Source organism: Aedes albopictus, unplaced genomic scaffold (assembly GCF_035046485.1).
Source record: "Aedes albopictus strain Foshan unplaced genomic scaffold, AalbF5 HiC_scaffold_212, whole genome shotgun sequence".
Taxonomy (NCBI): domain Eukaryota; kingdom Metazoa; phylum Arthropoda; class Insecta; order Diptera; family Culicidae; genus Aedes; species Aedes albopictus.
In genome coordinates, this window is record NW_026916994.1 from 18,446 (window position 1) to 32,254 (window position 13,809).

Sequence of the window (13,809 nt, forward strand, 5' to 3'; positions counted from 1 at the left end):
GGAGACAGTTCTCCATGATGAATGCCGTATGATTAATCGCCATGGCCATGCTTGTCCGATCGGGATCCCCAGCAGCCCCAGGAGCCACTGGCCGCAATCCTCCCGACTGATCGCGCGGATGACTTGTTCGATTTCGACCGTTGTTGAGGTGGCCGGATGAGACGTTCTTTGATTTTGACCGACTGACTGATGACCCGGCTGTGGATTCATCCTCTCCACAAAGGGAGTCCGGAAGATTTTTTTTTGTGGAAGAATTGCAAAGTTGTTGATCACGGCAAAGCTGAAATCCCCATGATAAGTGCAGTAGATCTGGTCTTTTCCAACTGCCTCTAGCATGTCCTGCCGCCATCGAGATGTCACATCTTTCAAATTTCGGTGTTGCAGACAAATAGTCGTTATAGTCTTGATCTGTCCATTTAGCAGTGGAATTTTCTTTTTATATATAAGAAGTTTTTGTGTGGAAAACAGAGATCAGAAAGATTTTGTTTAACAACCTTCCTTTACTGGTTGCCAAGTAATTGGCTCATCTCCAGGGAGATCTTCCAGTCTTTCAATGACTTCTTCCCATGATTTGGGATCATTATCATCCTTCATTTTTTCGAAGGCTCCCATTTTATTTCCTTTTTCGACCTCTCTTAAAAATTCCCAAAACTCGTCCCAATCTCCCTTGTCCATGGTGAGAATTTTTTTTCTTAATTTTTTTTGGTCTTTTCCAACTGCTTTTGCCCCTGAGTACCATTTCCAAAACTGTAGAGCATGTCCTGCCGCCATCGAGATGTCACATCTTTCAAATTTCGGTGTTGCAGACAAATAGTCGTTATAGTCTTGATCTGTCCATTTAGCAGTGGAATTTTCTTTTTATATATAAGAAGTTTTTGTGGAACACAGAGATCAGAAAGATTTTGTTTAACAACCTTCGTTTATTGGTTGCCAAGTAATTGGCTCATCTCCAGGGAGATCTTCCAGTCTTTCAATGAATTCTTCCCATGATTTGGGATCATTATCATCCTTCATTTTTTCGAAGGCTCCCATTTTATTTCCTTTTTCGACCTCTCTTAAAAATTCCCAAAACTCGTCCCAATCTCCCTTGTCCATGGTGAGAAATTTTTTTAATTTTTTTTGGTCTTTTCCAACTGCCTCTGCCCCTGAGTACCATTTCCAAAACTGCAGAGCATGTCCTGCCGCCATCGAGATGTCACATCTTTCAAATTTCGGTGTTGCAGACAAATAGTCGTTATAGTCGATGGGGATGCCCGCCCATGTCACACTCCATTCCTCTCTGGAGCCACCAACTAGCGAGATTATGTCTCCCAATGAACGGAGAATGGCCTTGCACCATCATCAGCACTCATCGATGTGGGTTTGATTTGTGGCGTAGTGGGACACGGTATCTACCGATGAAAAGGAGTCCCAGATCATAAAGTTCGAGATCGGTGACAACGTTTTGACCTGATCTGACTTGTGGGCCTCCTGTTGAACGTACCACGTTGAGAACAGACAAGGGTGAGACTACATCTCCTTCCGCACCAATAAACACCCCGAGTGACACCCAGTCAAAGCGAAGAATGTCCCGAACCTAATGCAAGAGCATTCCGAGGAACACCAAGGCAGATCTGACACTCACTGGATCATTCTTCAATGTGATTACAATATAGTGATAGTAAGCAGAAATTGAGGCTTTGTCTCGGACTTTTGGGATTGTCACTGTAGGTTTCTGCCAATTGTTTTCATTGAACCACTGGAGAGGGTAACTGGCTAGAATACCCTTGGGGAGCATCAGTTTTGCACTTCGAAACTTCCAACCCCATTGACCACGATATCGTCATCATCATCCTGAACTTGAGCTTTGTTTTGTTCAGCTATTAATTCCCCAATCGGGAGAAGATCTATGGCGGCTTCCATAGGAAAAACATGGTCTCGACCGTCCATGTGGTATGTGTTACCGGGGACTGCTCCTTTCTGGAGCCACCATTAATGTGAAGTGCCCTTGAATTCAATGGAGGCTCTCAATCATCGTTCCATTGTTCATAGTAAGTCCATGCGCACATAATCCCTCGGCCTCGAGAGCGGAGTTCTACACAACAGACATGTGTGTTATTCAGGTTCCAGGGGCGAGCTTTGTCATGTTGCACAACGTTGCTTGTTGATGATTGATCGAAAACGATATTTCTGTGACAGATTTAGGAAAATTGAACTTGCTTTGTCAGTTTACGCCACCACATCACTTCTAATCCATTGATATCCTACTGTAGTTTCTATTGACCAATATCAAGCTACAGACACCGCTCCTCTCTGGAGGCCACCAAATGTTGCGGATGCTCTCTTTACTAAGGTGCCAACATTCTAGTACTTCGAAACGTGAAATTAAAGCGCGAGAGAGAAAGCTTCGCTCTCATCGCTATCATAATCATCAGCATACAATTTGTGGGCATATTTTTCAATTAAAAGTTCTAGCTTAATTTGGGTGCTCTTAAATTCATTTTCTGGAAGAGTATCGCTTTCGATCTGTTCCATTAAGTTATACGTTTGTTCCGCTGCTCTTATCATCATACATTTATAATAAAATTTATACAACATCGTTAGGAAACGAAAGTAGCCTCTGAACTTATTCATTTTTCGAATTTTTCAAAAATAAATGGAAAAATCTATTGTTTTAAAGGACTAGCTGGCTCGTCGAATTTCGCATTGATTAACATTAATTGCTTAAAAAAAAAAAAAAATCACCCGCTGACCAACTACCGCGTAGGATTTGTAATTTAGTTTTCGCGCATGTCACATATGATGATGCAAATAATTAAATGATCAATTAATGAAAGCTAATGTCTAATGTAGAATGAATGATTAATTATTCAATTAGGCTATGGTCGGTTCAAGTGGTTCACACTCTTCAATCTCGCTGTCGACAAACCTTTCCTTTTGAAGCTGCTTTTTCTCTACCCTACTTCCCATTTTCTTGCCTAACTGGACTACGTGATGTACATCTTCGTGTGATTCGACAGACCCGGACGATTTCCTATCCCTTTCCTCGCTCATTCTGCTTAGTCGTTCCTCAATGTAGCTGTCCACATCGCTTCCATTTTCCCTTTCCAATATCAGAGAACCTTGTCCATTCGAGCCGTACCTGAACACTTCTGCCACACATAATCCGAGAAAGAACATGGTCAATGTTCCGATCATGGATCCGTGGCTCCGTTGTTTCTCCAACCGTCTCACGCGCCGTTTTAGTGATGCCAATTGGCTCCACATCCGTTGACCCAACGCTCCAATTGCGAGCGCCAACCACAGAACAGCTGTGCCCACGTCCATTTTTAGAACGCGCAGCCATTCGCGGCCACTTCCCCCGAATAAACCGGCCAATTGCCTATCCGGGGCTCCCCTCTTGACATGGGCTATTGGCGCGAGCACCTTCCCCCCTGCCTTGAGGGCTTTTACCCGTTTTCCCGCCGGGTCCGGCGGTCTCGTCGTCAGCCGACCAGATGTTGGGCCTCGCGGCCCCTCCCTCGAGATTCCCCTATTCATAACGAACCAGTTTCTCTCTTCAAAACAACTCCTATGATTTTCCGTAGCCAAATCCACCTGAGAATGTAACCTTCACTGAAGTTTTGAAGGAATCACTCCTTAACTATTATGGCCTCGCAAGACCAGAGCGGGTTTACTCGGGCCAGTATGAGCTGAGTACCAAGAACTTTTCGCTCCTACTTACATATATCACACATATTCATTTACTTACTACAATCGTGTGGTCATCCATTCTCTCGTTACGCTCCGAGTAGTGCGGATCCTGGTTTGGAAGTAGTGGCTCCTCTCTGGAGCCACCAATGTAACGGACGACTGACTGACAGACCCCAAAACACAAACTCTATTTGTTCTCGATTTACTTTCACTCGTTTTCGCTTGCGTGAGCACTGTGCCTCTATTGTTTGTAAACATATGACATCGATAGAGGAAACCGTTTCAGGGTAGACAGACACCGTTGATCGTTTTTGTTTATTTCTTTCACTTCGTTCAAGGTAACGAGTACTACCGCGATCACTGTAATCTCTACTACGCATTAATAAGTGCCTCACTTAAAGAGTGAACCTATATTAGAAGACTCTTCAAAGCGTTCAAATGCAAAAGATGATTCTTTTTCGGTGGTACATACCTACGTAGAGCATAAGGTGTTATTAGACCACTAATTTAGTTGCATTAAGTGGGTGATGAGATACAAAAGTAACATTGCAGCGTGCTTTTCCATTTTTTTAATTGTCAAGATGCCCATGTGGCGAATACTTTCTACATTCTAGATTTCGACCAAGCCGACACTTGTATTTATTATTCTATAATCCTAATTCTAATGGATGTAATGCATTAGAGCTTTCCAGCATCCAGCAGGATGACAGGCGGCTGCAGAAGAGGTGATTTATAATATAAATTGACCAAACTCTTCAGAATTACAACTCAGACTATACTTTATTTTCCTTATTACCTACAACTATACTTAAAAACTACCTTAACATGAAAGAACGCTTGTTTACCTCGGAGAGATAGCAAGCGTTGTTTCTATGTGCGAACTTCCACGTTCCTTCGCAAAAGGATCATCAAAAAAAAGGAAAATCAATTTCCAATTCCAATCGAGCTTAAATCATGACAACACACTTCAATCTGATGTATCCTCTCTGGAGCCACCAATCAATGCAATGTTGCGGATGATTTTGCCTCGCATCTTAATTTTTACACACAATGCCGTATTGTAGAGACGATTCTCTGTAATCGTACCTTCTTTTGCAGTGCAAAGAATTTTGCACCCACAGTGGCCTAGGCAGCTAATGAGCTATTTTTGAACTTTTGGATAAAATATCTTAGTCCTTTTGCAATTCCTTGAAGGAGGGTTCCTCCGAGAGCTGCTCCAAAATTCGTCCAGGAATTTCTCTGGGATTGCTTTCTATAATTCCCACATACGCTCCTTCTGAGAATTTCGTGGAAAGTGTCTCAGGGATTCTTTCACAAGTTTCTGCGTTAATCGTGAAGAATAAATCGCGAGAGCTTTCGCCTTATTGTAGGAGAAACTTCAGAAACATCCTCAGGCAGATCCATTAGAGTAAATCCGGCAGGAATCCTAGGTGAAAATCCTGGTTGAATCCCATGAGGATCTCCAGAAGAAATATACAGAGAAGCTCCTGAAAGAATTCTTCGTAATCCCCATGGAGAAACTCCAGAAAGTGTAACTTTTTCGGTGGAACTCCTGGAGTGATCCCTGCAGGAACTTCTGGATATGCTCTTAAATTAAATGGAATAATTGCAAAAAGAAAAATTTCCGGAAACATTCCCGCAGGCTTTTCCTGAAGATTTTTTATAGGAATTTTCGGAAGAGCTGCTCAGAAAACTTCCAGGAGAATTTCTAAAGGGTGTTGTGGGAAAATTTCGCAGCCAACTTTTGACAAAAATTGTGAAAGAACTTTTGAAAAAAGGAGGAGTTTCAAATATTACTCGCGGAGAAACTTCCGCTAGAATTCTACAGGAAACTTTCAGATGTTTTGACTGAGGATATCGGTCAAGAGTTCCCAGAAGATCTTAAGAATGAATCAGCGAAAGAATTTTCCGAAAAATTTCCAGAAGCGTTCCTGTAGAAATTTCTGAAAGACTCGCGGATGGCATTTGGAAATAATTTCCAAAGTTTATTTTGAAGATTTTCTGGAGAAACTGTCGGGAGAACTTCTGGAACATTTTCCGTAATAATTACCAGAGAAGATTTCCTAGCGGAACAAATCTTTCTTTTTCGCTTGCGATTTTGCGGCTCAATAACGTCTTCATTCCAGTGATATTAACAACACTGAGACACAGGATGGTCATCAATATTCGTTAACACAAAAAAGACAAAACAAAGAAAAAAAGAAGTTAAAATGCTTTGACGCCTATGTACACAATATTCTGACTGAATCCGCCCACGGTCGGCTTCTTAAGTAACACATTTGTCGCAAAAGAGTCACGACGGCGCAGAATTTTGTTGCGCAAAAGTCACTGCGACTTACTTCTAACAAACAAATGTTTGTTTGCTAGAAATAAGTCACTGGGACTTCTGCTGGGACAAAAACCAGCGCCGCCGTGACTCTTCTGTGACAAATGTGTTACTTGGGTTGGTTTCTCTCTGGTCGAGGATCCAACGAGTGTACCCTACGCTTGATCCCAACTACAAACTACGCTTTATTGTTGCGGCGGCTTTTGTCAGGTTTCACGACTACAATTTTTATTAGCTGGAAAATTGGTCGGGTACCACATAACCAGTCTCCTCGGGTTTTTCTGTGTTAATAATTCTGGATTTCTTTATTCTCAAATTCTACTGTAGTTTCTATTGACCACTATCGAGCTACAGGCACCGCTCCTCTCTGGAGCCACCAATGTTGCGGAAGCGATTTTCGAACGTTAATGCATAAGTTAAAGCTCGGATGATCACCTTGATCGATTGTAACTCGAATGCTGATGAAAAAATCACATCTCGGTTTTAGAATCGTGAATTTTTGCCAGTATCTGCTTCTGATCTTGGGTGATGTTTGCCATATCAGCTCGAACCTCTCCGAAGGTGGTATTGAAGGATACTCTAGGTGCGTGCCCAGCAACATTTTCCATCACTGTAGTTTTCTATTATCGCCCGAATGGCGTACGGAAAATCCGCTGTCACCATATGAAGCAGCCCTTCTGAACGGGCCGAGTCGATCTCGGCTCTGGTTTTTCTCTCATTCTAAAATACCCACGAGTCACAAAATCAGACTTTTCTAGTACTTTATTCACTAAAAACTTGGGATTTTTTCTCATCGTCAAGAGCAGCCACTTAGCATAGCCTGTCGATGATGGAATTCACTCCCCACATGTAGCTTTTCCCCTTTCGGGGGAATTTACTTTTACGTGGCAGTTTTCCCTCTTGGGGGAATTCGCTGTCAGCCGTATCCTCTGGGGGTAATACACTGTTGGTTTGCTCTTATAGGGGATTTTTCTGGACTTTTTTTCTGCGTTAAACTAACAAAACGGAAACTTTTTGCGAATCTACGTTTATGTCTTTAAAATCTCATTTGTTTGATATTTTTTTTTTTTTGACTATAGACCAATTGCTGTATAGTTAGAAATGATAATTCTTGAATTATCGGAATTCGTTTTTAATGCTGTCAATTGCCAACCACAGGAATGTCCCTTGCATCACCTAGCAATTTGGGAGGACAGGTTGCTATCTTTTTTATGGATTGAAGTCCACCGAACGGAGCAGCTTGTTCATCCATGGGCACTGCGAGTTTTAAGGAAGATCTCTGCCATGGCAAATCCAGTAGCCATGTCAATCTTGGAAATACGGGAGAGTGAGACGATGTCTCAAAACTCATCTGAGAGGGAGACGGAGCTGGCAGTAAGGGCCATAAACAAGCAATTTGCGATAGGCATTGAGTTAGCCGACAGGTTCGAGAACGCTGTGTCACTTAGAAGCCTGCAGAATATCCATTTCTTGGTTTGTCGCTCTGCCAATCGAACATATTCCATGATGAATGGACCAAGTGCAGGGATTGAAAGATGACGGAGTCAGTCTTTTCCGGACATCAACAATTTTTCATGGGCTTTGACAAACCATCCGATTGCTCCGAGACCAGTGTAAGACATGGACAACACACATGCGGCCCTCCAAAATCCGGCTACAGTCTGATAAGGGGCTTCAGAATACCCTTCGATAACGAGCACAGCAAGCTTGTTCGTCACAGGACACCTTAAAGGACACTATAATTCTGCATGATGGTGGTCGAACAAATTAAGGAGTCTGTCTTTAGTGGTCCTTTGAATATGAGCTGAATCGTCATATTCCTCCTTGGTCACCAATCTTAAGCAGTTGCCCATCACAAATGCGGTATGGCGAATAGCTGTCTCCATGTTAGCTCGGTCTAGAGCTCGGTCCTTGTTGCCCTCATCTCCAGCTGGGATGAATCCAATGAATCGCTTGCAAAATACTGATATTGTATTTTTTGGAAATCATCTAACTGTAACGGAAAGTCCATGTAGTACATTTGACCATAATGGGAACTGCTCCTCTCTGGAGCCACCAATGTGAAGTAACCTTATTCCATTGAGGCCATCAATCAGAGTTTCCTGGGGCGGCTTTTATTATGTTGCCCAACGTTATTTGTTGATGGTTGATTAAAAGGTATCGTTTTTTTAAACCCTATGTCTATGAACACCGTTCCTCTCTGGAGCCACCAAATGTTGCGAATACAGTTTTCGAACGTTATTGCTTAAGCCTGAGCCATGGGGTCGATGTCGGCCAAATAAAATTGCGCCCAAACAAGGAATCTATTTCTGCTGTTGTCGATCCACTAACCAGTTCGTCCGAAAAAGTTGTAGTAGATAAGCACAGCAATGCGGATGAATTTCGGTTACGGTGAAACGTATCGTAGTGGTTGCCACTACTGCATCGGATATTTTTTACAACCACCATGCACTGTAGTCTTGTCACGTCTTTTTTTTTTTTTAAATTCTCGGATGTCCGTTACGGTCGCCATGTCTCAGAGTCTCAGCGCCTTATTCCATCACTGTAGTTTCCTATTACCGGCCGAATTGCGTACGGCAGATCCGCTGTCACCATATTGTAGCGCTCCCTTGAACGGTGGGATTTTTTCTCATCGTCAGGAGCACCCACTTAGCTTACCCTGTCGATGGAATACGCTTTCCACGTGAAGCTTTTCCCCTTTCGGGGGGAAATTGCTATCAGCCATACCCTCTGGGGGTAATTCACTGTTGATTTGCCCTCTTCGGGTGAATTTTTCTGGATTTTTTTTTTGTTAAACTAACGAGAAGGAAACACTTCCGGAAATTTTCCCAAGTATATTGGAAAATAGATCTCTGATTTCCCCCAAAACTCATTCTACGGAGTTCCTTGTGGAGTCCAACTGTATAATGTCGAAGCACACGCGTAGAATGTAGGACCGTGAGCGGCACGGCACTGGATTTCTTTCTTTCCCTTCTAAAGTCACAACAAAATCCTTCGAATGTTCACTAATGTTTACTATTCAGAGAAAGATTACTTTAATTACGTTAACACTCTTAACTAACTAAAATTACTCAATTACGTTAACACTCTTAACTAAAACCGCACCACCGGTAAAGCCACAACGACCCGGACGACGACGCAACCGCGAACGGACAGCAAACGGACACCGCGGACAGACAGAATGGATACCACAACAATACAACCCCGCCCCGGCGTCAATCGCAGGTCTTTTAACTTGCCGTCGCAAGAACTCATTCTCCCGATCTGAAAAGAAATAAGAGAAAAGAGAAAAGCCAAAACGGGCGTCGTCCACTCTGGCTTCATTAGTTCGGCCGCGTGACTGAGACCTTGTTGGGGTTCAGTCAGCGCTGCCGGGCGACAAACAAAAATCAAAAGAAAAACATTTCTCCGGCATTGGAGCGAGAACATTATATCACCAGGTCAACCAGCAACAAGCAGTAAGCATTCTCTCTGCTTGCATCGCTTGTTTCTTGGTAAACCGGCGTTGGTCTATAAACATGACCGTGAAATCCACATGTGATGTAATCCACTAATTGCGTGGAGCACCATGAGGAAATAAAGGGTCTTTCTTAGATCAATGGTGATCATTGATCTTTAGATTTATTCGATACAGGGAGGGAAATGCTTCCTTCGGTCGGCAGGACCGCTACACAACCTCATCTGACCACAGAAGTCTAGTCGGGGAATTGTATAAGAATTTCTTCATCAACCACTGTTTTGAGAACGTAAACCAACCATTGAATCTATTTAGGAAATCGTTTCTCATGCTGTCAATTGCCAACCACAGGAATGTCCCTTGCATCACCTAGCAATTTGGGAGGACAGGTTGACCATCATCACTATCACCATCATCACTTATGGGCATGCCCCAGAGGGCATGTCCAACGTCTGACTAAAACATTTCTTCCCATTTGTGTCGTTAACAATATGAGATAACATTTGATGAAAATTCTCTACAAAAATCAGTAAAAAGTTTCAAATGTTATCCTCTACTGGTAACGAACAACCTCGCGCATGCGAAAAGTCTGTGAGCAGGTCGTTTTTGGAAGATTTCCCAACCAACTACAGTGAGGAAGGAGAATCGTTGAATTATCGGAATTCGTTTCTAATGCTGTCAATTGCCAACCACAGGGATGTCCCTTGCATCACCTAGCAATTCGGGAGGACAGGTTGCTATCTTTTTTATGGATTGAAGTCCACCGAACGGAGCAGCTTGTTCATCCATGGGCATATACCCCGGTAGTTATGCATTCTTTTTGACTTACAGTATGCCACCGAGAACAGGTGGAGACCTGTTGGAGCAAACTAGTGTGATAGAAAATGATGGTGTCACCTCGGTGACTGATGTAACTTCAATGATGTTGGACCACGAGCCTCAGCTCGTCTTTATTTTTATATCTCTAAGGGACGTTCTCTTCTGCGTCTACACGCATGCGCCTCGGCGCGTCCTTAGGGTTTCCCCCTATACATTTCTTTTACATTTCTGTTTCTGATTATACTACGGATGCTCTTGATTTATTTAGAAAGGACAGAGGACGTCCTGGGAACAGCCATGTGGCATCAATTTGCCACAACGGGGAGGGAAATGCTTCCTTCGGTCGGCAGGACCGCTACACGGTTTGGGTTACTTGGGGTTCTTCTATAAACTATTCTACTCAAGGATGTGATATCTCTTTAAATTACAATGTCCGTGCTTCCGTCATTATCTATATTGGTTTAACCGATGAATTTTTACACCACTACTTAACTACTTAATTCATTTTTACACTTCACAATGCACTTTTAACTTTAGATTACTTTCACGTCAACAACTGACCCCTGTCTCACAGACTGAACCAAACTCAACTCCCGACTAAGGACTGAACCTTAACAACCACTGTCTCTTCTGAACTGACCCGAACTGAACTTTTACTCTTACGTTGAAAAACTGAACCGAACTGAACAACTACTGTCTCTTCTCTTACGTTGCAACTGAACTTTTCTGAACCGAACAATGGTCTCGCAGACTGCCATTGAACTTTTACGTTGAAACTGCACTGAACTGAACTGAACTTTTACGTTGAAACTGGCCGAACTGAACTAACTAATTTGTTTTTCAAAAATAATCGAGATTATATAAATATATTCTTCTCTTAAAAATCGGAACAAACTAGTCTAGTAGTATAAAATAAAAATTAGAACAGAATGAGTTTTGTCATTGGTTAGCATTGAACAGGCCACAGCTCTACAAGTAATTCGTGTAAGCTCGAAACGGTGTCCGTAACAGATTACCGGAAGGGTCCGTTTACGGATTGAATCGATGAGACACACTGACTGTTTGAACTCTTGATCAAACTATTTATTATTTTTTTCTGGCGCTAGGTTATCCGTCTGCAGTCGACCGGTATCTACTTGAGATTCCCTCGGGTAGGGTCTAATAAAGGAGCGAAAGGAAGGGACTAACTTACATTGCCTGGCAAAAATAATCCCATTGAACTCAAAATTTATATCACTTTTCCCATCGGGATTTCATGAAAAAAAAATGCACCAACCACTGTTATTGATTTTATTCACTAGTCAAAAAGGGTGTACCAAATCCGAAAAAAATATTGCGGAACTTTCCGCTGTCACCGACTAGTAACAAACTGCATTTGACGTATAAAAGTTTTCGAATTGACGTATCTTGTCATGGTCGCCATGTGGCCTTTCTGGTCACGGTCGCCATATAGCTCTACTGATCACGGTCACCATGTAGCAATTTATGATGACGCGTATCCCCTACGTTGTGGCTATTTTTCGGGTTTCACCACTCCGCCGTTTACTCGGGGCTTCAATTTAAGTCCAGCTACCCTAGCTGGCGGTCCAAGTACACTCTGGGCCGCCCAAGTAACACACTTGTCCCAGAAGAGTCACGGCGGCGCAGGTTTTTGTTGCGCAGAAGTCATTGTGACTTACTTCTAGCAAGTAATTGTATATTTGTTAGAAGTAAGTCGCAGTGACTTCTGCGCAGCAAAAACCTGCGCCGTCGTAACTTTTCTGTGACATGTGTATTACTTGGGTGGTATCTTCAGAACTTAAATATCTAAATATCTCTCAATGAACTTTTTTTTATAGAGAACATCAAACCGTAATGGAATGTCCATGTTGTATATTTTACCGAGGACTGCTCCTCTCTGGAGCCACCACTAATGTGAAGTGCCCTTATTCAATGGAGATCCTCAACCATCTTTTCATACTTCATAGTAAGCCCATTCGCATAGAATCCCACGAGGTCGTAGGCATCGGGCATGTGAGTTACTTGTTGATGATTGATCAAAAGGTATCGTTTATTCAATTCAACGAAAACCATGTTCTTGTGACAGCTGGAAGAAAATTGAACTTGCTTTGTCAGTTCAAGTCGCCACATCAGTTTTGATTCATTATAATCCTATTGTAATTTCTATTGACTACTCGAGTCACAAGCACCGCACAAGCTTTCTTTAAGTTTGTAACGGTTGTATTTAAACTAGCTATACGCAAATCAATATTTAATTTAAGCTCCTCAATATCCATCAATATTTAAGTTCACAAAATCTTCACTCAGATCACTTTTAAAATATATTAACATATCTCGTGCCGGGTTATCATCATAGTTACTATAGTGTTGTGTACTCTGGCCGCTTTTATATGTAGGTAATTTTCCTCGGCATCGTCTGTTGGATAGTGCACTTTACGGCCTATTTTTGTATAAATACATTTTCGAATGGAATTGCCGTAAATTTAGTACTTCCATTCAACTTTAAATTGTTTAGGAAACCTATTTATGCTCTTGCTCTATTTTCTGTCATATCAAATTCAATTGTATCGGCTTCGTTCTCATCGCTATCATAATCATCAGCATAAAATTTTTGGGCATTTTTTTCAATTAAAAGTTCTAGCTTAATTTGGGTGCTCAAAAATTCATTTTCTGGAAGAGTATCGCATTCGATCTGTTCCATTAATTTATTCCACTGCTCTCATCATCATACATTTATAATAAAATTTATATAGCTGCGTTAGAAAACGTAGGTAGCCTCTAAACTTATTCATTTTTCAAATTAAAAAAAAAATGGTAAAATCTCTTTTTTTTATAAAGGACTAGCTGGCTCGTCGAATTTCGGTTTTAGAATCGTGAATTTTTGCCAATATCTGCTTCTGATCTTGGGTGATGTTTGCCATATCAGCTCGAACCTCTCCGAATGTGGTATTGAAGGACTCCAGAGTCATACTCTAGGCGCGTGGCTAGCAACATTTTCCTCTCTGGAGCCACCAATGTTGCGGATGCGATTTTCGACCGTTAATGCTTAAGTTAAAGCTCGGATGATCACCTTGATCGATTGTAACTCGAATGCTGATGAAAAAATCACATCTCGGTTTTAGAATCGTGAATTTTTGCCAGTATCTGCTTCTGATCTTGGGTGGTCTTTGCCATATCAGCTCGAACCTCTCCGAATGTGGTATTGAAGCAGAGTCATACTCTAGGCGCGTGGCCAGCAACATTTTCCTCTCTGGAGCCACCAATGTTGCGGATGCGATTTTCGAACGTTAATGCATAAGTTAAAGCTCGGATGATCACCTTAATCGATTGTAACTCGAATGCTGATGAAAAAAATCACATCTCGGTTTTAGAATCGTGAATATTTGCCAGTATCTCCTTATGATCTTGGGTGATGTTTGCCATATCGGCTCGAACCTCTCCGAATGTGGTATTGAAGGACTCCAGAGTCATACTCTAGGCGCGTGGCTAGCAACATTTTCCTCTCTGGAGCCACCAATGTTGCGGATGCGATTTT

General features: G+C 42.1%; 1 long non-coding RNA gene across 1 annotated transcript; it reads right to left on the reverse strand.

The window, feature by feature from the left end:
- Positions 1-5,221: 5,221 nt before the first annotated feature.
- LOC134284497 (uncharacterized) lies at positions 5,222-13,301 on the reverse strand. The gene is made up of 2 exons (XR_009995808.1): positions 13,208-13,301; positions 5,222-6,549 (listed from the first exon to the last, which is right to left on the reverse strand). It is a non-coding gene; the product is annotated as an uncharacterized LOC134284497 (long non-coding RNA).
- Positions 13,302-13,809: the final 508 nt, after the last annotated feature.